We start from the raw sequence: 18,624 nt of genomic DNA, 5'->3' as shown, positions 1-18,624 counted from the left end.
CCGAGTAAGAAGTGGGCAGAATCGAGCTGAACTACAACACCCATTGGTTCGTGTGGAAAACAGGCCTGGAAACAGAAGTGACCCAGCAATTGCAACGACCAACATGTGCATAAGCTGATTGGGAAGACGGACGGTGCCAGACCCTGTACTGGCAAACTCACACAATAATCAGACTCTTAATTGTATTTTAATTATTTTCTTGGTCTTTTCTCACTCTCCACCATCCACCACAAATGTATTTCTTACTATTAATGTTATCCCTACGAAATAGTGCTTGGATAATTAGAATGACCTGTAATTTTCATATATAAATCCAAATATAAACTTATTATTTTCCTATTGCCTTTCCTATATAAAATATGTTTTAATTTCTAATCTATCTCTAACCCATCTGCTGATGCACTCCCCCAAATAGCCATAACAGCCAGGGCTGGGCAAGAACCAAATCCAAGAGCAAGGAACATAAGCCATCACCTCCTATGCTACAGGATCTGTGTTGACAGGAAGCTGGAGCCAGGGGCTGAATCCAGACATTTTGATATGGGACACAGCAGTAAACACCCATCCTCATATAGGAACAGTTTTTAAATGATGATTAGCAATAGCATTAGGGGGACCAGCGCAGCGCTCGGTCTGTGTCTCTGGTGACCAAATGGGTGGCACTATGAGTTGTAGCTGCTTTACTTCTGATCCAACTCCTTGCAGGTGGCATGGGAAAAGATCATCCACCCGAGTAATTATGTGAATGAGTCTTCAAACTTTCAGACAGATGATAGCATGAACAAGGACACAGAATAAATCCTCCTGACTGACAGAGTGGAAATGCACATATGTATGGCATACTCACAAACAGAAAATAACAAGTGTTGGTGAGGAAGTGGTGAAATTGAAACCCTGCACATCTTTATGGGGATGTAAAATAGCATAGCAGCTATAGCAAACAGTAGTATGGTTCTTCAAAAGAAAGAAACCTAGAGTTAGCACAGGATCCAGGATTTTCCAAGGTTTCTAAGGAGTATTTGCACACCCGTGCTCACAGTTGGAAATAGTCACAACGGCCAAACGGGGGAAACAAGCGCAAATGTCCATCAACAGGTGAGCAGATAAAGAGGATGCAGCATATCCATTCTAGGGCTATTCAGCTATTCTAGGATGGGTGTTTACTGCTGTGTCCCATATCAGAAACAAAATGCTGACATGTGCCATGAGATGCATGAACCTAGAAGACATTTTGCCAGATAAAATAAGCCAGTCACAAAAATGCTGCATGATGCCGCTTTATGAAGTAAAGTAGACAGATTCCCAAAGACAAAAACCAGGAAGTGGTTGCCAGGAGCTGGAAAAAGGAGAGAATGAGAAGTGACTGTGGTATGGACAGAGTTTCACTTTTGCAGGATGACAAGGAGCTTCATGGAGGAATAGTTACACATGGATGGGAAAGGACTTAATGCCATTGACCTACACACTTAAAAATGATTATGTTGGGCCTGGCACGGTAGCCTAGCAGCTAAACTCCTCACCTTGGGTGCTGGGATCCCATATGGGTGCCGATCCTAATCCTGGCGGCCCCACTTCCCATCCCGCTCCATGCTTGTGGCCTGGAAAAGCAGTCAAGGATGGCCCAATGCTTTGGGACCCTGCATCCATGTGGGAGACCTGGAAGGGGCTCCTGGCTTCAGAATGGTGCATTTCTGGCCGTTGTGGCCACTTGGGGAGTGAATTGATGGACAGAAGGTCTTCCTCTCTGTATATCTGACTTTACAACAAAAATAAAATAAATCTTAAAAAAAGAAATTGTTAGTAAACTTTACTTTTATGGGAATACTTCAAAACACTCATGGAAAAATGAAATTAAAAGCATGAGTCAATTGTACCATATGTAGTACTATGAAGTTAAAAGTTTTATGTTCTTCTAAATGTCAGTATCTCATGTTTAATCTACTAATACCTCTTTCTAAAGTATCACTAGTAGGGTGTATTCCTGAACTCAGCTTCCCTTGGCAAATCCCAGAACCAGCCGTGAAGGAAGTTGACATGGCAAGGCACAATGGGCTTAGAGCCAACCGCAGTCAAAGTATCTTTACTTCCACAAATTGTGTAAAAACTGAAGATCATGTGAACACATTGCCAGGGCCCCCACCCATGGGCTCAGCAAGGAAGGCCAGGCCAGGCAGCTTAGGCAAACCCACTGTACTATCAGCCGCCAGAGCAGCTGCTCCCTAGGAGTGGTATTCAAGGAACCAAGTCAGCAGCTTGCCTGTCGCACCATACCCTCATTGCTTTCTCTTGTTTCATGATCACCTCTTGCCAAACGTCCACTCCTGCTATAATTGAGAATTTATCAGGAATTCCTGGTTGCTTCCTCCCCTCCCCTCTTCTTGTTGGCTGCTTCTTCCTCCCCTTCCGTTCCGGGGAACGCGTGCCGGATCCCTGCTGTCTTTCCGCCAGCTCACATTACCCTGATGACAATGCTTTCCTTGGCCTGCTCCTCCTTGGCAGCTCTCAAATTCCTGCCATCCCATCAACCTGCTGAGTCCCAGGGCTTCAGGTCTACACTGACCCGCTCCTGCCACAGTGATGCTGTGTGTGTGGCACAAATTAGTGGGTGGCAGGCATGTCAATGGAAATTTAGCCATAGGTTTGGCTTTGTTTCATACCAAGAAATAATACTACCTCTCAGCCAAGAAAAATAACAACTTGGAATACCCTGAATTTGATCTTTATTCTTGGGTTACTCTTTGCCCTTTTCCATGTCTGTAACATTACATATGTGAACTGAAGACTCAGCGTGGCTGATGACTTTAGCAACACACCCAACAGTTAGGTGCATTGTCAACATGGCATTGTCACAGTTTTAGCAAATGAAAAAGAGAATTCTACTCCCAGTGGCAGGAACAAATATTTTCAAAATGCAGTCTGCTCAGAAAATTCTCATCTTTTTTAGACTTCACCTTCAGTGTCCTGAGTAGTCTGTGAACAGTCTCAGAACAAAGCTGAGCAACTATCCATGGCAACGAGTCTGGAAGAAAGTCAACACTATCCATGGACTCAAGAAGGTGTACTTTATACAACTGTCTTCAGAGAGTCACTGTAGTACAAAGACCACAGACCAGGAGTCAGACATTTGTGTAATTTGAGGAAAGGTGTACTGAGTCACATTTTCCTCCATTCTGCAAATGAGGGATAAATGTGAAAAAGTGGAGAAGTGGTATGTGGCTGACCTAGCAGTTCAGGGGGTTGGGATGACCACCTTGTGTGTCCAGGTTCAAGTTCCGGCTTCAATCCTGATTCCAGCTTTCTGCTGTTGCAAACTCGGAAGCCAGTACTGATGGCTCAAACAGCTGAATCCCCACCATCCACACGAGAGAACCACACTGAGGTCACACATTTCATTTTCAGGCTGACTTAGCTCGGGAGAGTGCAAGCAGTTGAGGAGCTCTTTGTCTTTCTCTTCTTCTTTCTTTTCCCCTTTTTGTCTCTCTCTCATTTTAAATTTTAAAAAGTAAAGAATTTTTTGAAAATGAAGGCAAGCAGATTGCTAAGGTATTCTAACCACAATATTTGAATTCTATACCTTCCCTCTGAAAGCCCATAGCATTTGTGTTTTACACCTTCATCTTTCGTCTTTTTACCAAATCTGTTTCCAGAGGTCCTCTTTCTGCATTTACCTACCACAGTGGTACAGCATTGTAAAGGCCGAGTTAATCAATCCTAGGCATAGCTTGTAGAATGGGAAATTCTAGGTGCTACTCACAGTACCAAATTTCATTTTCCTGAGCCGTTCAGGCAATAACTGGTCAAATTTTGCTATTGCATAGAATATGGGTTGACAAGCTTTTTCTTTAAAGGACTACATAGCAAACGTATGAGGCTTTTCCATTCATATAGTCTGTTAAAACTGTTCTGCTGTGGAAGTATTAAAGCAGCCATGATCAATCTGTAAATTAATGAGCATAGCTAATGTTCCAGTAAAGCTTGATACACATGGAAATTTCAACATTTTGTAAAAATCATTCTGAAATTAACAGCCAGGCAAAAACAGGTAACAGTATAGATTCAGCACAGTACATATCAAAACTCCAGTTATTGCTTTTATTTGTTTATTTTAATGAACAAAATGATCTTAATTCCCTTGGAAATTCGGGAATCTTACAAAAGCCAAAAAAATTCTGAAGAAAGAAAAAACTTGAATGACTAATATTTCCTGATTTCAAAATTTATTACAAAGCTAAAGTAATCAAAAGTTTGTGGAATTGTCAGAAGATAAATATATAAATCAGTGGAATAGAATTGAAAGACTAGAAAAGAACCCAAAATATCCACTTTTAAAAAGGGGTTCAGAGAGAAGTCATAAGGAACTAATAGTCTTATCAATAAATTGTGGTGGGGCAGAAACCCCAATATCCAAGTGCCAAAGAATCAGGTTGGACCCTTACCCCACATTTGGTGTAAAAATAGTCAAAATGTATCAATGATCTAAATGTAAGACTTAACGCTACAAAACTTCTAGAAGAAACTATAGGTATAAAATATTGATGGCCTTGGATCAACAGTTACTTTTCAGATATGTTAACAAAAGGCTCAAGAAACCAAAGAAAAATTAGGAAGACTAGACTTCACCAAAATGAATGAAAAATATCTGTGCATCAAAGAATACTAATAAGAATACAAGAAGGAAAAATCTCATCAGATTGGACATCAAAGGGACTATGTAAAGAGCCTCTATAACCTAATAGTAAAAAGAAAAATAACCCAATTAAAAAACTGAATTTGATTTCTTGAAAGAAGACACACAAAAGCCAATGAGCACATATAAAAAGTACTTAGCATTATTAGTCATTAGGGCAATGCAAATGAAAGACTTGAGAAATCATATTCATTAGGAAAAACAAAATTAAAAAACAGATAATACAAGTATTGGCAAGCATGTGGAAAAAATAGATCCCTTATATATTGATGATGAGAATTTAACATAATGTAGCTGCTTCGGAAAATGACTGGAGACTCTCCAAATGATTCAGGTCTCACATAGTCCATGCCGTCCTCTCCTAATTACACATGCAAGAGCTGACAACATGTGTCCTCATAAAACCTGAATGTGTCCAGTACCAGTATTCATAATAGCAAAAAAGAGAGAAACAACTAAGATATCTAACCACCGAATAAGTGGATAAACAAAGTGTGTTTTGTCCACACGACGGGATATTACTCAGTCTTTTTTTTTTTTTTTTTTTTATAAAAGCCCATCTGTTTTTTTCTTTTTTCTTTTTTTTTTTTTTTATTGTTCCTTACATTGTATTATGTAGTACAGTTTTATAGGCGCTGGGGATTCCCCCCACCCCTCCCATACCCCTCCCCCCATGGTGGATTCCTCCACCTTGTTGCATAACCATAGTTCAAGTTCAGTTGAGATTCATTGCTTGCAAACACATGCCTAGCATAAAGTTCAGCGTCTTATTGTCCAGATAAGTTCAGTGGCCTCTTGGGGAGACCTTCTATGGTCTGAAGATAGGTCTAACAGAGTAAAGATCCGGTCAGTTAAAAGCCCCAACAAGGCCTCAGTATCAATATACAACATTATGGAATTAATTGACATAGTAATGGGTAGACAATATGTTAAAAATAATGCAAGTTCCATTCTTCGAAACATCTGGGTTGAGACAGTATCAATGACAGGTTCAAAAAATAACCAACAACCAAACAAAAAATTACAGGTTAAATCAAGGCAAACATGTGGTATCTAATCTTTTGGGATTCACTCATTTCCCTTAGCATTATAGTTTCCAGTTGTGCCCATTTAGCCACAAAGAACTGCATTTTGTTTTTTTTAATAGCTGAGTAGTATTCCATGGAGTAGATGAACCAAAGCTTTCTTATCCAATCTTCTGCTGATGGGCATTTCGGTTGCTTCCATGTTTTTGCAATTACTGATTGTGCTGCAATGAACATAGGGATGCATGTTGGTTTGTCGTAAAACAGGTGTTTTGGATATATTCCTAGGAGTGCTATTGCTGGGTCATATGGTATGCAGATTTTGAGTTGTTTGAGTGTTCTCCAGACTGATTTCCATAAAGGCTGTACCAATTTGCAGCTCCACCAGCAGTGGAGTAGGGTTCCCTTTTCCCCGCATCCTCGCCAGCAAGCGTCGTTGGTGTTCTTGTTTATGTGGGCCAATCTTACTGGTGTTAGGTGGTACCTCATCGATGTTTTAATTTGGATTTCCCTTATTGCTAGGGAGCTGGAACATTTTTTCATATGTTTGTTTGCCATTTGGACTTGTTCCTTTGTGAAATGTTTGCCCATTTCCCGTGCCCATTTCTTGAGTGGTTTGTTTGTTTTGGTTTTTTGGTTGTTTTGAAGTTCTTTGTATATCCTGGAAATTAGCCCCCTATCGCCTATATCGTGTGCAAAGATCTTCTCCCACTCTGTGGGTTGCTTTTTTACTTTGTTGATTGTTTCCCTTGCTGTACAGAAGCTTCTTAGTTTGATGAGGTCCCATTTGTTTATTCTGTTCTCAACTGCTATTGCTTTTGGTGTCCTTCTTAGAAAGTCGGAACCTACTCCTAGGTCTTGCAGGGTATTTCCTACATTTTCCTGCAAGAGTTTGAAGGTTTCTGGATGTAGGTTTAGGTCTTTTATCCATGTAGATTGGATCTTAGTGTATGGTGATAGATGTGGGTCTATCTTTTTGTTTCTACAGGCTATCAGCCAGTTGTCCCAACAACATTTACTAAAGAGGCCTTCCCACTTGCTTGAGTTGTCATTGGTCTTTTTGTCAAAGATTAATTGGCTGTATTTGTGTGGGTTCCCTTTTGGTGCTTCTATTCTATTCCATTGATCTTCCTTTCTGTCTTTGTGCCAGTACCAGGCTGTTTTGATAACCACTGCTCTATAGTATGTCCAGAGGTCCGGGATTGTGATTCCCCCTGCTAACTTCTTATTTTTCAGGATGGTTCTAGCTATTCGTGGTTTTTTGTGTTTCCAGATGAACTCTTGAATCATTGTATCCAGTTCCGTGAAGAATGTTTTGGGCAATTTGATTGGAATTGCGTTGAAAATGTATATTGCTTGTGGTAGTATAGACATTTTAATGATATTGATTTTGCCTATCCAGGAGCACGGGATGTTATTCCATCTTTTGAGGTTTTGTTCAATTTCCTTTTTAAATAGTTTGTAGTTTTCTTCGAATAGGTCTCCTACGCTTTTGGTTAAATTTATTCCCAAATACTTCATACTTCTCTCTGCTATTTTGAATGGTATCCTGTTGGTTAGATCTTCTTCCATCTTGGTGTTATTTGCGTACACTATGGCTGTTGATTTTCGTTCGTTAATTTTGTACCCCGCCACTCTGCCAAACTCTCGTATAAGTTCTAGCAGTTTCTGTATTGAGTCTCCTGGTTTTTCTATGTACAGGATTATGTCATCTGCATATAGTGAAAGCTTGACTTCTTCGTTTCCTATACGTATGCCTTTGATTTCTTTTTCTTGTCTTATGGCCTCTGCAAGTACCTCTAGGACTATGTTGAATAGCAGTGGTGATAGCGGGCACCCTTGTCTTGTTCCAGATCGCAGTGGGAAGGGTTCTAGCTTTTCTCCATTCAGTATGATACTGGCATTGGGTTTTTCATAAATTGCTTTGATTATGTTGTGGATTTTCCCATCTATGCCTACTTTGGCTAGAGTTTTTAGCATGAAGAGGTGTTGGATTTTGTCGAAAGCTTTTTCTGCATCTATTGAAACTATTATGTGGTTCTTGTTTTGCAGTTTTTGGATGTGGTTTATAACATTTATGGATTTCCGAATGTTGAACCATCCCTGCATTCCAGGGATGAATCCTACTTGATCCGGATGAATGATCTGTCTGATGATTTTTTGAATTCTATTGGCTAGGATTTTGTTGAGAATTTTAGCATCAATGTTCATCAGAGAAATAGGTCTGTAGTTTTCCTTCTCTGATGGTTCTCTGTCCGGTTTTGGGATTAAGGTGATGTTAGCTTCATAGAATGAGTTTGGGAGGGTTGCTTCCTCCTCTATTGTTTTGAAGAGCTTGTAGAGGATTGGGGTTAGTTCTGTTCGGAATGTTTTGTAGAATTCTGTAGTGAAGCCGTCTGGGCCTGGGCTTTTTTTCGTTGGGAGATCTTTGATGACTGTTTCAATCTCTACCTCGGTTATGGGTTTATTTAATTCTGCAGTTGCCTCCGGACTGAGTTTTGGTAAGTGGTGGGAGTCCAAGAACTTTTCTATTTCTTGGTGGTCCTCAAATTTGTGGGAGTACAGTTCTTTGTAGTAATTTCTAATTATTTTCTTAATGATTGCAGTGTCTGTTGTTATGTTGCCTTTTTCATCTTTAATGCTATTGATTCTCACTTTCTCTTGTTTTTTTTTTGGTCAATCGGGCCAGTGGAGTGTCTATTTTGTTTATTTTCTCAAAAAACCAACTTTTTGATTTGTTGATTTTATGTATAGTTTTTTTGATTTCTATTTGGTTTATCTCCTCCCTTGTTTTGATGATTTCTTGTTTCCTATTGTGTGTGGGACTCTTCTGCTGCTGTTTTTCCAGATCCTGGAGGTGTGAGGTTAGTTCCTGTATTTGGCGTCTTTCTTGGGCCTTGACATGGGCTCCGATTGCGATGAATCTACCTCGTAGCACTGCTTTGGCGGTGTCCCACAAGTTTTGGAATGTTGTATCAGAGTTTTCATTGGTTTCCATAAATTTTTTGATCTCATCTTTAATTTCTTCTCTGACCCATTGTTCGTTTAATAGCATATTGTTCAATTTCCAAGAGTGCCTATACTTCCTGGGGAGTTTTGAGTTGTTGATTTCCAGTTTCATCCCATGGTGGTCTGAGAGGGTACATGGTATGATACTAATGTTTTGGAAGTTGTTTAGATTCGCTTTATGTCCTATCATGTGGTCGATTCTGGAGAAGGTGCCATGCACCGCTGAGAAGAAGGTATAGTCTGTGGCCTTAGGATAAAAAGTTCTATATATGTCTACTAAGTCCAGTTGTTCTATTGTTTGTGTGAGCTCTGTTGTTTCTTTGTTGAGTTTTTGTTTCGTAGACCGGTCCATTGTTGTTAGAGGTGTGTTGAGATCGCCTACAAGAATTGTGCGGGTGTCTATGTCTTCCCTTAAGTCTGTAAGTAATTGCTTTACGTAAGTAGGTGCATTAAGATTCGGTGCATAAACATTAATGATGGTGATTGCTTCTTGATGGATCATTCCTTTCACCAGTATAAAATGGCCTTCCCTGTCTCTTTTGATGTTAGTTAGAATGAAATCTATCTCGTCTGAAATTAGGATAGCTACCCCAGCTTTTTTTTCTCGTCTATTGGCGTGAAATATCTTTTTCCATCCCTTCACTTTCAGTTTCTTTGCATCCTTTCTGGTTAGATGCGTTTCTTGTAGGCAACAGATGGTTGGGTCTTGTTTGATGATCCATTCTATTAATCTCTGTCTTTTGATTGGTGAATTTAGACCATTTGTGTTGAGAGTTAAAATTGAGAGGTTGCAATTTTGCCCTGCCATGTGATTGTGTTGTGTGTGTGTTGTTGCCTATGTAATTGTCTTGTTGGTGCGGCCTTTAGTTTGGAGACCTTCTTATTTGCCAACTTTGTTTGTGATTTGCCTCCTTTTTGTCCGGGACTAGCGCATTTCTAAGGAGACTTTGCAGAGCTGGTTTTGTGTAGACATATTCTTCTAGTTTTTCTTTGCTATTGAAGTATCTGATTTCGTTCTCATATACAAATGAGATCTTTGCTGGGTAGATTATTTTTGGTTGACAGTTGTTTTGTTTCAGGACTTGGAAGATCTTTGTCCATTCTCTCCTTGCTTGTAGGGTCTCTTCGGAGAAGTCAGCAGTGATTCTGATGGGTTTTCCCCTGTATGTGATCTTTTCTCTACTTCGTACTTGTCTCAGGATTCCTTCTTTGTCTTCATTGGAGTAGAACTTGAGCACCGTGTGTCTGGGTGAAGATCTCTTTGGATCATGTCTGTTGGGAGTTCTCTGTCCATCCTGTATGCGGGGTGGATTCGTGTTCCAAGTGTTTTGGAAGTTTTCCTGTATAATTTCATCGAGCACTGCTTGCATCCCAGATTCTCTTTCTACTCCCTCGGGGAGGCCGATGATCCGAATATTCAATTTTCTAAGGTAATCCTTCATCTCTTGCATCATTTTATTAGTTTTGCTGAGGTTTGTCTCCAGCTGTTTAATTCGCTGGGCACTTTCATTTTGTGTGTCTTCTGTTTCAGAGATCCTTTCCTCTGCCGCATTTATTCTGTTGATGAGGCTTTCAATCTTATTATCTTGGGCATCCAGTTTGGTTTTGATTTGTTGTATTTCGGTGATTATGCGGTTCTGGAGGTCTTCCAGCTTTGTGTCCACGTCTCTGAGAGATTTTAGCATTATTTTCATCAATTCCTTTGTTGGTAACACTTCCATGTCTTCATCTCGTATCGTCGATATTGATAATGGCTTTTGGCCCTTGTTTGGTGGGGTGCTGGCTCTTTCATCTGGAGCACAACTCTTTCTGGTGGTTTTTCCCATTGCGTTGGTGTATTCTGGTGAGGCAAATGGACCCGTGTGTTGAGGGGCTGTCAGGTGCTTTCCTGTAGAGATTGGAGCCTGTAGGCGTGGTGTTGCCGGGCGTGGTAATTTTCAAGGCACCGTTGGTGCGTTCTCAGGGCCCGGGGCTGTAGAGCACCACCTTGGGGGCCCAGTGGATTCCAGGCACACTCTGGGCACCTCTTCTACAGGTGTGACACCCCAGGGCGTGGCGGGATGGAGGCGCTCTCTGGGTGTGCTCCCTTCACGGGAATCCGCAGGGCGTAGAAGGTTTTATGTGCTTTCTCCCTGCGTTCTCCGTGTCAGGGACTGCAGGGTTTTTCAGAGCCCACCTGGTGCGTCTCCCACACACGGGACTGTGGGTGAGGCACTTTCCAGGCGTGGCTCTTATGCAGTGAATCCACCACTCGTGGTGTGTGGGTGATCAGAGCCCCTGCTCCCGTGTGGCTCCCCCACACAGGCCCTTAGCGGAGGAGTGGCCCAGGCGCCCTGTTATAATGACTTCACGGCGGCAGGTTCGCACCGTGTCAGTTTGGTGCAGGAGTTCTCCTGACACCTGACACCTGCGCTACGGAGGTGCTGCTGCTGCAGGCGGGGCGCCCAGCCCGCTCGGTGCGGCGTTCAGAGTCCTGGTGGTTTCAAGCACTCACCAGGCAGGATGTGGGGGACTCCAGACCCTCGCCAGCTACCTCTGCGCACCGAGCCGCACTGGTCCCCTCAGCGCAGGAACATCCGATGCGCCTTCCCGGGGCCCCCTCAGCCACCAACACAACACCACTGTGCGTAGTTCCACACAGACCCAACAGTTTCGGCCGTCTGCTCCGCGTTCTGAGGCTGGAGCCTCAGCAGGGGGCAAGAAATGCGGAGGCTGCCACGTCAACCCCCAGCTCACCAAACGTCCGGCCGCTGCAGTCTGCCTCCACCGCTGCCGAAGGCCTCCCGCCGGTGATGATCCCCCTGATCTCCCCACCTCCGAGCTGGCCGCGTCTCCCATCAGGCCGTTTTCAAAAGTGACTCAGCAGGTCTGGAGTGGGATGTCGGTTTCTCTGCCTTTGCCCTGCTCCGTTCTCGTTGTTCTTCCGAGTTGTGTGGATCTTTTTGGCTCCACACTGTCCCAGGGAGCTTCACGGACCTCTCCCTGCGGTTCCCTGCTGTTCCTCTTTGCTGCTTCTGTAGCGTTCTATCCCTCTCTCACTAGACGCTCCCTCACAGCCTTCCTCCTACGTCGGCCATCTTCGCTCTCTCCGATATTACTCAGTCTTAAAGAGGAATGAAGCACTAGCACCTACTCAACACATACGAACATGGAGAAATTCTGCTGAGTGAAAAAAGCCAGGCACGAGGATCAAATACCATGTTTATGTGCAATGTCCACAAAAGGAAATTTTACGTTACAGCAAAGCTGGTGGTCACCCGGGATAGGGTTTAGGGAGAGGAGGTTAGGGTGACAGTTAGCAGGTGTAGGCTTCTTTCCTGAGGTCCTGAAACTCTTCCAATCAACTCTAAGGTTGGATGCACAACTTTGTTCATGTGCTAGCAGTCACTGCATTTTTTTTTTAAAGAAAAAGATCTCAAATTAACAACTTCTATGTTAAGACCTTTTAAAAAAGAGCAAATTAAGCTCAAAGCTAGAAAGAAAAGAATAAAATGTGAAAACAACAGGGAATAGAAAACAATGGAGAAAATTAACAGAACCAGATTTGTTTCTTCAAAAAGAGCAAATTCCCCGGGAGAACACACTGAGGCAAACCATATCCTGGGCCACGAAACAGACCTAAAAAGGGTTAAAATAAAGACAGTCACACCGAGCACATGCAATGATCATGCTGGAATCCTACTAGAAGGCAGTAACATAACAGGAAACTTTCCAAGCATAAATACATAGAGTGAAGTCCTCTGATTTTAAGTTGCTTTCGCATCCATTTAGAATGGAAGTTTCACTTTCTTATAGCAGTAGCAGAGTCCAAGCAACCCTGGGCACAGCTCCAGTTTTAACACCTCTTCCTGTATCCTCAGGGTGATGGGTCCAGATATGTGCCATCTATGGCTGCCTCATGGAGAACAACCACCTCCCTATAGGACAACAAGATACTCCTGCTTGACCCATCTTGGGACCCCACACCCCAAAAAGATGGCAGAGATAGGCTGTGATGACTACTGCTTGGTTGCGCTGTGACCCTATGGAATGTGTGTTTGCTCAAATAAATGCAGCACTCAGTATGCTTTATGGGAAACCTGTTAAGTCATGGACCTCAGCCAAAGCTTTAGCTCCATAGGTGATTGATTCCCCAGCCCCGTCCTCTCCCCACGCGCCCTCCCACTGCAGCAATGTCTGATGTCCTGACGATCTTCCCAACGCGCCCTCCCACATTGGCCCTGTGACCTGTGCTGCCCTCTTCTATCCGATCTGTAAGTAAGAAAACACCAACTGCTTCTCTGAGCCCAAGCATCTCCTGATGCTCCTTGTCAGGCCTCTCCTGGACAGCGTCTCTTTTGGATTACAGTCACAGCCAGGGGGGCATCTCGAGACCAAATTTGAAAGATCACAATACTTTAAACTGAGTGAACTAGGGAACCCAGCATACCAAAAATTGTGGAACAGTTAAAGCTGTTCCGAAAGGGCTATATGTAGTACTACATGCACAGTTACTAAAGCGAAAATACCTCATGTCAGCAATCTACCCTCCCCCTTTAAAAACCAAGAGAGAAGGAACCGTCAAGGTGGCCTAGTGGCTAAAGTCCTCGCCTTGAACACACAGGGATCCCATATGGGTGCCGGTTCTAATCCCGGCAGCCCCGTTTCCCATCCAGCTCCCTGTTTGTGGCCTGTGAAAGCAGTCGAGGACGGCCCAAAGCCTTGGGACCCTGCACCCATGTGGGAGACCCAGAGGAAGTTCCTGGCTCCTGGTTTCAGATCGGCTCAGCTCCGACCGTTGTGGTCACTTGGGGAGTAGGCTGGTGAAGAACGATCTTTCTCTCTGTCTCTACGTCTTTGTAAATTTGGCTTTCCAATGAAAAAAACATTTTTTTAAACAAAGTAAATGAAAAATCAAAACCTTCCAGACTGTTTCCCAGGCTGCTTGCATCACTTTGCCTGCTAACCAGCAACATATGAAAGCTCTAATTGCTCAGCATCCTCGCCAACACTCACTAGTGATCATACTGTTCATTCTAGCCATCGTAATAAATGAGTGATGAAATCTTGTTTTGTTTTGTCTTGAATATTTGAGAGGCCAAAGCACAAAGGGAGACAGACTGGCTGCATGAGAGAGCTCCATTCTCCAGTTCACGTGTCACAGGCCAGCTGCAAGTTCTAGACCAGGCAGAAGGTAGAAGCCAGAAATGTACTCCAAGGTGGTGTCAGGAACCTACTGGAACCTCCTGCATTTTGTGTTAACAGGAAGCTGTACCCTGAGGCTGGAACCAGGAATTGAACCTAGTGACACTGGGCATCTTAACTACTAGGCTGAAGGCCACTTCTCCCCTTATCAGGTTTTGGTTTGTATAACCTCATATCGAACGCTTTTTATATGCTATTTTATGTTTACGTGTATCTTCCCTAGTGGAGTATTTATCTCTCACTTTCAACCTGCTTTTACAATTGTTTGAAATGAGGTTCTCTTTAGGCACACACAGTGAAATTTATGTTTCTTTTTGACAATCCATTGTTTGTGCTTTTTTTTTTTACTTGGTAAGAGTTATTTACATTGAATGGGTTTGTTGATATGCATTTAAGTTTAGACCACTATTTTAAAATTTGTTCCTTTATGTTCCTTCTTGTTTACCTTTTCTTGCTTTTCTTTGGATTTCTTAAACATCTGTACTGTTTCACTTTATCTATCATGCTTTTAAATTCTTTTTTTTTTTTTTTGAATGCTAAAGCTCTCTAGCCATCAGGGAAATGCAAATAAAAACAGCCACAAGGTTTCACCTCAATCCAGTCAGTATGGCTATCACCCCAAAATCAAAAAGTAGTAAGTGCTCGTGAGGATGTGGGGGCAAAGGCATCCTAGCACACCTATGGCAGGAGCGGAAACCAGCACAACACGGTAGAAGACAGCATTCCATGGAGATTCCTCAGAAACCTGAAAATAGATCTACCATATGACCCAGCTATTCATCATCAGGGAAATTACCCAAATGAAATGGAATCAGCATATGGGAGAGTTTTTGTAACCACATGTTTATTACAGCTCAGTTCACAATAGCTAAGACATGCAATCCATTCAGATATCCATCAGCTGATGATTAAAGAAATGTGATAAACCTGCACTGTAGAACACTATTCAGCCACGAAAAAGGATCAAGTCTTGTCTTTTGCAACAAAAGGGATGCAACTGGGAATCATTACACTGAGTGGAATAAGCCAGGCCCCAAAAGACAAATATCATATTTTTTTATATGTAGTAGTTAATATGAATTAAAAAAACGTATAGGAACAAAATGGGCATCTTGTCATTTGATTATTGTCTTTATCCCCAATTTATACTGTGAAACTGTAGCCTTTACTTTTTTACTTCCTGAATATTATGATTAGTGGTACAATAAGATTGTGATTATGACTTAGACTGAAATTATGGTTTTGCAAAAATTAAAACAAGAAAGGAAGATGGAGGGGAATTAACAAAGAGAGATGGTTATATTCTTAGAATTATATCTATGAAATACATGAACTCTGTTTTGTTTATAGTAATAAAAATTATAAATTATATTTCCTTGAGTAGATTTTCAGTATTTGCACCAGTGATTACAGTAAACAAGTTATACTTCTGCAATCTGCTTAAATCCAACATTTTGCCACTTCAGATGAAATGTAACAATCTTACCACCATTCAATCCCCATTTCCCTCTACCATTATGTTATAGTTGTCTCACATATTAAATTTATGCACATTGAGAACCCTAACAGATAGGGATATTATTTTTGTTTTCATCTGTGAAAAACATTTTGAAGAAATCAAGAAAATCGCCTGTTAGATTTATCCTGATGTCTATCATTTTATGGCTCTAACTTTATAATCATTGTTCCCAGGTTTCCCTCTGGTATCATTTCCATCTCATCTGGAAACCTTTATCAGAAATTATTTTAGAGCGTATCTGCTAGCAACATGTTTTCTTACAGTTCCTTCATCCAAGATTATCTTTATTTATATTCATTTATATTTTCAACAAAGATAGAATTCTGGGTTGACAATTCTTATCATTCAGCACTTTAAAAATGCTGTTCACTTCTCTCTTTCCTCCACAGTCTTTGAAGAGAAATATAGAAGTTATTCAGGTTACTGTTCAGCTACAAGGAATGTGTCCTATTTTTCAAACAGCCTTAAGATTTTATCTTTATTTTTATTTTTCATCCACTTGCGTCTGTTGTGTGGATTTCTTTGTATTCATACTATTTGAAGTGTGTTACCTTGTTGAATTTGAAGGTTTGCTTTTCCCACAATGACATTCTCATTTCATCTTCAATCATTTTTCCTGCACCATCTCTTTCTTCTCTCAGGACTCCAGTAATATTATTCTTAGATATTTTGATGTTGCCCCAGAGCTCTGTACCTGAGATCCACTTCATTAAAAAACAAAACAAAACAAAACAACAAAACCTTTATTCTTTTTAATCCAGATCAAATAGTTCATGTTTACCTTCTGGTTTACTGAACTCTCCTCCGTCATGTTTGTTCTATTGAATCTGCTAGTGAGGTAAGGCTGTGTGTGTGTGTGTCTTTTAGAATTTAGAACTTATTCAATTTGATTCTCTTTTCTAAAAGATTGATTTATTTGAAAGGTAGAGTGACAGAGATAGGGAGAAAGAGAGAGAGAGATCTTTCTCAAATGGCTGCAATGTCTGGGGCTGGGCTAGTCGAAAGTCAGGATCCAGGAGCTCCATCCATATCTCCTTCCTGGGTGGCAGGAATCCAAGTATTGGGGCCCTCCTCTGCTCCTTTCTCAGGCCCCTGAGCAAGTAGCTGAGACTTATACAGGTGCTCTGGTATGCGATGTCAGCTGGCATCCCACATGGTGGCTTAACGCACTGCTCCACAACACTCATTCCATATTTAGCTCTTTATTCTATTTCTTCACTCAAATTGCTCTGTCTTTGATGTGTTCTAAGAACCTTCAACCTACTTGCTTTAGGAGCATTTTTATAATAGCTACTAAAAAGATGTCCTTGATAATTCTAACACTTATGTCATCTTGACGCTGGCATCTTTTTCCATGATAATCAAAATTGTTCTTGCTGAGTCATTTGAGATTGTATCTTGGAGTTTTTCTTTTCTTTTTTCTTTCTTTCTCTTTCTGGCTCATGTTGTGAGTTGTATTGGTATTGTGATGCCGCAGTTTAGGCCTGCTGCATGCAACACCAGCATCCCATATTGGGGCACCCATTTGAGTCCTTACTACTCACCTTCCAATCCAGCTTCCTGCTAATATGCCTGGGAAGGCAGCAGAGGACAGCTCAAGTACTTGCTCTAACTGCCACCAGTTAGGCATCTAAGACAGAGTTCCAGGCTGCTGGATTTTCAAGGGCCCAGGCCTGACATCCATGGCAAAGAAAAAAGAAGGAAGCAGAAGGGGAGCCAGTGTTGTGGCATTTTAGGTTAAGACACTGCATGCAGTGCTGGCATCCAATATGGGTGCCAGTTTCCGTTTCAGTTTTTCCATTTCCAATCCAGCTCCATGACAGTGCATCTGGGAGTGCAGTGGAAGATGGCCTAAGTACTTCAGCCCTTGCGTCCACACACAAGGGATGCAGCTCAAGTTCCTGGCTTCTAGTTTGGATCTGGCATCTCATCATTGGCCATTGTGGTCATTTAACCAGTGAACTAGGGGATGGAAGATCTTAACTGCTCCTGTGTCTCTCCTTCCTTCCTTATAACTCTGTCATTCAAAGAAATGTTTCAAAAGAAGAAGAGGAGGAGGAGAAGAAGAAGAGGAAGCAAAGGAGGAGGTAGAGGAGGAAGAGTAGAATTAGGATAAGGAGGAGGAGAAGGAGAAGAAGAGGAGGATGAAGAGAAGGAAGAAAGGAAAGGAAAAGGAAGGAGAATAGAAGGTGCAAGGGAAGAAGGGAAAGTAGAAGGGCGGAAAGCATCATGGTCTTCTTAAAATTGTATAGTGGCTAAAGTCCTCACCTTGCACGTGCTGGAATCCCATATGGGCACCAGTTTGTGCCCTGACTGCTTCACTTTCCTTCCAGTTCCCTGCTTGTGACATGGGAAAGCAGTTGAGGATGGCCCAGAGTCTTGGGACTCTACTCCCACATAGGAGGCCTAGAAGAAGTTCCTGGCTCCTGGCTGCAAACCAGCTCAGCTCCAATGCTTGCGGTCATTTAGGGGAGTGAACTAGCAGATGGAAGATCTTCTTCTCTGTCTTTCTTTCTCTCTGTATATCTGACTTTCCAATGAAAATAAATAAATCTTAAAAAAACTGTATATATGGATTAAGGACCTAAATATGTACCCAGAAACCATCAAACTATTAGAGGAAAAATAGGAAGCACCCTACAGTATATAGGAATTGGGAAAGACTTTTTAGAAAAGTCACCAAAAGCGCAGGCAGTCAGAGCCAAAATAAACAAAGGGGACTACATCAGGCTGAGAAGCTTCTGTACAGCAAAGGAGATGATCAACAAAGTGGAGAAGCAACCAATGGAATGGGAGAAAATGTTTACACACTACACAACTGATAGGAGGCAAATATCCAGGATTAACAAAGGGCATCAGAAACCCAGTGAGAGCAAAGCAAACAACCCTGTGAAGAAATGGGTGAAGGAAATGAACAGGCATTTTTCAAAAGAACAAATTCAAATGGCTAGTGGACATATGAAAAGATGCTCAGGCTCCCTAGCCATCAGGGAGATATAAATGAAAACTACATTGAGGTTCCACCTAACTCCAGCGAGACTGGCCTACATGCAAAACTCTGCTAACACCTGCTGGCATGGCTGTGGGGAGAAAGGTATCCTCCTTCACTCTTAATGGGAGTGTAGGCTAATACAACCACTATGGGAATCAATATGGAGAGTGCTAAGAGAACTGCAAATAAACCTGCCATATAACCCATC

Source organism: Ochotona curzoniae, unplaced genomic scaffold (genome assembly GCF_017591425.1).
Source record: "Ochotona curzoniae isolate NIBS_2020 unplaced genomic scaffold, NIBS_Ocur_1.0 contig_64, whole genome shotgun sequence".
In the NCBI taxonomy this organism is placed as follows: domain Eukaryota; kingdom Metazoa; phylum Chordata; class Mammalia; order Lagomorpha; family Ochotonidae; genus Ochotona; species Ochotona curzoniae.
Note: the sequence above shows the minus strand (reverse complement) of the source record.